The 7,095-nt window shown below is 40.1% G+C and overlaps 1 long non-coding RNA gene and 1 other non-coding gene across 5 annotated transcripts; both read right to left on the minus strand.

Moving 5' to 3' along the window:
• Positions 1–207: 207 nt before the first annotated feature.
• LOC135549524 (uncharacterized) lies at positions 208–3,688 on the minus strand. 4 transcript variants are annotated; one of them, XR_010456984.1, is made up of 8 exons: positions 3,523–3,688; positions 3,230–3,268; positions 2,372–2,465; positions 2,024–2,116; positions 1,451–1,524; positions 1,131–1,171; positions 702–766; positions 208–526 (listed from the first exon to the last, which is right to left on the minus strand). It is a non-coding gene; the product is annotated as an uncharacterized LOC135549524 (long non-coding RNA). The 4 variants fall into 4 exon arrangements; XR_010456985.1 differs by having other exon boundaries at positions 3,181–3,268; XR_010456983.1 differs by lacking the exon at positions 2,372–2,465.
• LOC135551172 (small nucleolar RNA Z195/SNORD33/SNORD32 family) lies at positions 1,599–1,681 on the minus strand. Its single transcript, XR_010457218.1, has one exon. It is a non-coding gene; the product is annotated as a small nucleolar RNA Z195/SNORD33/SNORD32 family (small nucleolar RNA).
• Positions 3,689–7,095: the final 3,407 nt, after the last annotated feature.

Raw genomic sequence — 7,095 nt, forward strand, 5'->3', positions numbered from 1 at the left:
TATGGTAGAATTGATACACTAGCAAACTTGACTAAATTAATAAAAAAAACACGTAGAAAGCATTTACTATTCATGTGAAACTTCTGCATTGAATGCTTGTGTTGGTTAGTAACCTCTTTCTTACAGGGGCAACCTTATAAGAGGTATGGGTAGTGTTAGATATCACAAACAATTTGCAAGCCCATACCCCCAGTTAGAAACAGTACACAGATGACAACTTTTTTTATTTTATTCAAACACTGCAAGCACAAATTGCATGATAAGTGGCAATTGACTTTATATTAAATATCCTGTTTACATCAGCAGTTGTCAAAGTGTTACCCTTTGGCAGGAGGGTGTCACATATCGCCCATGAAATTCCTTGATTGTCGTCTTGCCAACATCAGGGAATCAAAGCCAAGATAAATTGTTCATACACACAGCATAAGGCAAAGTCCCCCAATCAACTAAATGCTTACGTTAAGCATTTCATTTCACAACTGAAGCTCTTGAAGAATCTCCCATCTATGTCAAGATCCTCCAAGTCCTAAAAAGACAAATGTGTCAGTTAAACACATAACAAGATTAGGAACTTAAGACAAACAAATTGCAGTGTCAGTGCATTGCAAGAGCTTAATGGTAATCAGAGACCGTCAACTAGTATATTAAAAGAGACAGCATGGCACCAACACAACAAGGAAACAACCACCTTCTGTACTGACCTGTCAACCTATACAAGTAATCCTGGAGTCCGCGGTCTTGGCAGGGCAAAGGAGCAACACTCAACCTCAAATGAAAATGCAGCCATTACCATCTCCATTACAATGTAGATATGAAAACATCTAACCCAACCAGATTTATCAGCTACTCAGTTGAAACAATAAGGTCACATCACTTGCAAATCAAGTGACCGGGGAAACCAACCGATATTATCTTATCAGTGCAAGTGATCATGTAGTGAATTACAGATTCAAGACTAATTCATTCACATGCTCTTGATATTTGGCATTTGTGTCTCAGTGCGCTGCGAGAAAGCATCAGTTTAATTCAGGAACCGAAATCGCAATCATCATAGATGCTACAGGCATTATCCCATAACACAATTACACCAAAAACGTGAATGTCAAAAATACAAAGTGTCAGTTACTTACATTTGTTCCAAAGATGTTGACACCCTCAACCACCTTGTGGCCTGAATGCAGAGAAATCATGATTACATATTGAAACATGGACAAGTACACAGGACCACTATACTATCCTCTGTCTCAGATGGTAATGTGAGTTATCATAGTAGTTACTCAAGCAATGTATGTTAAACAGAATCATTGACAGCTGTAGCAAGTTATATATTAATGTAGCTAGGTCATCATGGTGTAAGTACACATGTCAAGTGACATGAAATCCTTGGACTGGATAATGATTAGTCATTAGATGGTACTAATGGATCAAAATAATTGATTTCATAACTCACCCAGCAGAACTTATGTTGCCACAATGGCAGCAAGCAGACAAATTAAAATGGCCCCTGCCATCGAGCAGCAGAACCTGGGAAAGTAACACAGCAAGACGTAAACTTTTTGCTACAACCTGAGGTTCAAATGATTCAACAAGGTTGCTTTTATGTCTCAGATGGTAGTGCATGTAAAGTATTCTCATGGTCGTTAAACTCAAATACATTACTGTGGTAAACATCACTGACAAGCAAAAATTATGTACTTGGATAAATTTATATATCTATGGTTTAGGGAATTGATTCACAGCCACTGGTACTCTGAGCCACGAAGAGACCTCAAATGAAAAATACTTTAATGCATAACAAAAATATTTCACATAAAGGGTAAGAGGCTTGGATGAAAGTATCCTCAATCTGTCTAGAATGTAATGAAATACATAAGAATCAAAAGGTACTTTATGGCACGACACCCTGTATGCATTTTTTCAGAGCACAGTGGCGTGAACATCACGATGTACTCAGAGGCTAGTCTAGGAAATCATTAATGCATACACTGATGGAGCAAACAGGGCTTCTGTGCATAAATCTCACCGATTGGCTGAACACCTGCAGGAGTTGGCATTCATTGCAATTCAGCTAATTCCCCCCCACAGAACAGAACACTGGAGACAAACGTCATGGAATCTGAGAATGCAGCATTAGAGAAAATAGAAATAGTTACACATGACATTATGTAACAAGTGTGAATATTGGTTAATCAGAACCAAAAGCATTATGTCAAATTCCAGCATAGTTTGCAAAACCAATCAATGATTCATTATATTTAACCAATAACTCAGTTGATAGTAAGCCATTCTGATGGCCACCTAGGATGTAAGTTATATTATTTAACTAGGCAAGTCAGTTAAGAACAAATTCTTATTTACTATGATAGCCTACCCCTGCCAAACTTTAACGATACTGGACCAATTGTGCGCTGCCCTATGGGACTCCCAATCACGACCGGTTAAACAGCCAAGGATCGAACCAGGATCTGTAGTGAGATGCAGGGGCGGGAACAGTTTGTTGCGTTCCAAAAAACGTTTGCAAATAACCTAGCTGCCGAATAGGTATCAACTCACAACGTAACTTATTCTTAATAGGACAGACATTTTGGGGATAAACATGGCGTGTGAAAAACGTTACAGAATTGCCCACTCCCTGCCGGGTATCTAATTCTGCCACGATACGTCGTATGCGTTCGTTGCCAACATTGTTATTTACGTCGTTTTTGGAACGTTCACCAAATTATACCGACCCTGATGCAGTGGCGTAAAAATCTGCAATGACAAGGTTAACTAAAATGTTTGTTGTTCAAGCTCGGAACATCGTGCTGCACATTTAAACGTCAGTCCCCAAGACGAGAACAGACTAGGGGAGGCGCACAGTACTACAACGAACTATATTCCACATCAAGTAACTGATGCAAGCAGTAAACTTAAAACAACTTACGGAACACAAGCACATATATGTTATGCATACACATGGATTTTGTATTGTAGATGTGGCAGTGGCCAGAGGGCACACTTGTGAAATCTCGATCTAGTGTACTGTTTTATTAAAGTGTATAACTGGCGTAATTTTGCTGGACGACAGGAAGGGGATCCATAATACAAAAAACTCGTTTTAGCACGCAAAATGTAGTGTGAAATTAATTGCCGAGTAAAATACACAACATTTACGGGCGGAAAGCAAACAATGGATCTTACTTCAATAACTTGAATTATTTGTCAACCTCCAGGTGCCCCAGAAACTCACCATCAAATGATACACTGCTTGAGACGCCCGTCCACTTCCCTGAGAAACCACACGTTGCATTAATTAAATTCTCTTTCAACTACATAAGTAACGTTAGTGAATGATACATAATTGAGGGAAGTGTCTCAGTGCACTGTGAAAGAACATCACTGTAAATCAGAGACTCTAGTCTAGTAAATCATCATAAACACTCCAAACGCAAGACACATTTCATTATTAGGGTCAGCGGTGCACTTCTTTCGTGCATGCGCACATGGCTAGCTAAAGTAGGTATATAAACTAGTTAAATTTACCTTGCAAACTTCTGGTGACTTGGGTAAGCTCTCAGCCACACTCACCGTCTTTATAACAAGCATTACCAACCCATTTGGGATGTATTTTTTCCGACATATATGTAACGCGTGTCTTCATATTTTTCTCATTTGCCTACACCACTCATTCAAGCGTCTTGACTGAAGAGAGGCCTAATGAACGGGGGTGCGTTTCATTTATACGGCTGGGTCCTTACAGCTATACGGCTAGCACATATACTGCCTGTTTTTATATTGTCATTCATACATATCCCATAATGATGTTATATACAATATTGTAACGTCTATATTTCCACGTTTGTTTTCAGGTAAATATTTACAAGGTGATAAACTGGAAAATATCGACAATTTTTGAGATTTCGAAACCTTCGACAATTACTTATTATGCGCACTAGGTGGCGTATTTCCCACTAAATATCCATGACAGGCCTACAAACCACACCCTCTGACACGCCCACTTTTATAGATATCCTGACAAAATACACTTCTTTCCGCCATGACAATTTTTTATTTTATTTCACCTTTATTTAACCAGGTAGGCTGGTTAAAGTTCCCATTTGCAACTGCGACCTGGCCGAGATAAAGCAAAGCAGGTAGACACATACAACAACACAGAATTACACAAGGAATAAACAAACATACAATCAATAATACTGTAGAAAAATCTATATACAGCATGTGTAAATGAGGTAGGATAAGAGAGGTAAGGCAATAAATAAATAAATATATACATCAACCATTCCAGTGTTTAATTGCTATATTGTAATTACTTCGCCACCATGGCCTATTTATTGCCTTAACTCCCTTATCTTACCTAATTTGCACTCACTGTATATAGACTTGTTTTCTTTTGTTCTACCTTATTATTGACTAGGTTTTGTTTATACCATGTGTAACTCTGTGTTGTTGTATGAGTCAAATTGCTATGCTTTATCTTGGCCAGGTCGCAGTTGCAAATGAGAACTTGTTCTCAACTAGCCTACCTGGTTAAATAAAGGTGAAATATATATATATTTTTTTTAAAGGTAGATTGGATGGGATATTTACAGATGAGCTATGTACAGGTGCAGTGATCTGTGAGCTGCTCTGACAGCTGGTGCTTAAAGCTGAGGGAGGTAAGAGTCTCCAGCTTTAGTGATTTTTGCAGTTCGTTCGAGTCATTGGCAGCAGAGAACTGGAAGGAAAGGCAGCCAAAGGAAGAATTTGCTTTGGGGGTGACCAGTTAGATATTCCTGCTGAGGCACGTGTTAGGGGTGGGTGCTGCTATGGTGACCAGTGAGCTGAGATAAGGCGGAGCTTTACCTAGCAGAGACTTGTCGATGACCTGGAGCCAGTGGGTTTGGCGACGAGTATGAAGCGAGTGCCAATCAACGAGAGCATACAGGTCGCAGTGGTGGGTAGTATATGGGACTTTGGTGACAAAACGGATGGCATTGTGATAGACTGCATCCAATGGAAGTCTTTGTTCACAAAGCGGCACTAGCTCCCATCTATTCTTTGGATTGGTGGATAAGTTATTGCAGTGGTGATATCATTCATTGCACTATAACGGTGACAAATGGTGACCACAAACGGTTAGGGCCAACATAAATCTGTCACAACAGCAGAGTCCCAACCACAGTACCAGCGGTCTAAGGCACTGCATTTTGGGGGCTAGAGGTGTCACTACAGACCCTGGTTCGATTCCAGGCTGTATCATAACTGGCCATGATTGGGAGTCCCATAGGGCGGCGTACAATTGGCCCAGCGTCGTCTGGGTTCGTGTTTGGCCGGGGGTAGGCCGTCATTGTAAAATAAGGATCTGTTCTTAACTGACTTGCCTAGTTAAATAACAGTAAAACAAAAGAATATATACATTTGGCTGACTTGCTTAAACAAATGTGGTTGGTTTCTACTGACAATTGAGATGTAAAAACTATGGCATAAGGGGACGACAAGCGGATAAGAGGTAATCCGTAATTTCGACATGAATGAGCGATCTAGGACGGACGTAGTCAATATAACTATTTGTTCAGCATTCTTGAAATGTACCGCGACTGAATTCAGAATATGGGCCGTTCTTACAGTGTTCTCCCTGTACACCAAGTCAGAACCATAGGATAAATAAAGAGGGCGTATAAGCAGACAATGAAAGCTCTTACAATATTCGATGATTACATTTCTCAAAAACAGCTTGTGCACCACAAGTCAGGAGAATAGGCCAAATTAAGAGGTGAAAATAGACCAAATAATTAAGGTGAGGCACATGGGCTACTAACAGCTTACTACACAACATACACTTAGTATTACTTTCTTAGCTACAGTATGCATATCTCTGTGACATATTACATCATTTATTTAGCAGCATACAAGACATTTTTAGATTCACCGTGTCATCAAAGTCTGTAATTCTCTGGATTGATGGTGCTTTCAAGACAACTGGGGGAAAAAAAATGGAATCATGAAGTCATCAGTGATCTTCAGATAGTAGCTCTAGAAAGAGGCGGCAGGTCACCTAGTGGTTAGAGTGTTGGGCCAGTAACCGAAAGGCTCAAATCCCCAAGGTATAAATCTGTCGTTCTGCCCCTGAACAAGGCAGTTAACCCACTGTTCCTAGGCCGTCATTGTGAATAATTATTGTGTTAAAACTCTCTGGGATAGGCGTCCAACTAGAGGGACAACTTCCGGTGGAGGTCATGCAATACAAAATACAGTGCCTTGCGAAAGTATTCGGCCCCCTTGAACTTTGCGACCTTTTGCCACATTTCAGGCTTCAAACATAAAGATATAAAACTGTATTTTTTTGTGAAGAATCAACAACAAGTGGGACACAATCATGAAGTGGAACGACATTTTTTGGATATTTCAAGCTTTTTTAACAAATCAAAAACTGAAAAATTGGGCGTGCAAAATTATCCAGCCCCCTTAAGTTAATACTTTGTAGCGCCACCTTTTGCTGCGATTACAGCTGTAAGTCGCTTGGGGTATGTCTTTATCAGTTTTGCACATCGAGAGACTGAATTTTTTTCCCATTCCTCCTTGCAAAACAGCTCGAGCTCAGTGAGGTTGGATGGAGAGCATTTGTGAACAGCAGTTTTCAGTTCTTTCCACAGATTCTCGATTGGATTCAGGTCTGGACTTTGACTTGGCCATTCTAACACCTGGATATGTTTATTTTTGAACCATTCCATTGTAGATTTTGCTTTATGTTTTGGATCATTGTCTTGTTGGAAGACAAATCTCCGTCCCAGTCTCAGGTCTTTTGCAGACTCCATCAGGTGTTCTTCCAGAATGGCCCTGTATTTGGCTCCATCCATCTTCCCATCAATTTTAACCATCTTCCCTGTCCCTGCTGAAAAAAAGCAAAAGCCCAAACCATGATGCTGCCACCACCATGTTTGACAGTGGGGATGGTGTGTTCAAGGTGATGAGCTGTGTTGCTTTTACGCCAAACATAACGTTTTGCATTGTTGCCAAAAAGTTAAATTTTGGTTTCATCTGACCAGAGCACCTTCTTCCACATGTTTGGTGTGTCTCCCAGGTGGCTTGTGGCAAACTTTAAACAACACTTTTTAT

The sequence above is a fragment of the Oncorhynchus masou genome, chromosome 12, assembly GCF_036934945.1.
Source record: "Oncorhynchus masou masou isolate Uvic2021 chromosome 12, UVic_Omas_1.1, whole genome shotgun sequence".
NCBI classification, from domain to species: Eukaryota; Metazoa; Chordata; class Actinopteri; order Salmoniformes; family Salmonidae; genus Oncorhynchus; species Oncorhynchus masou.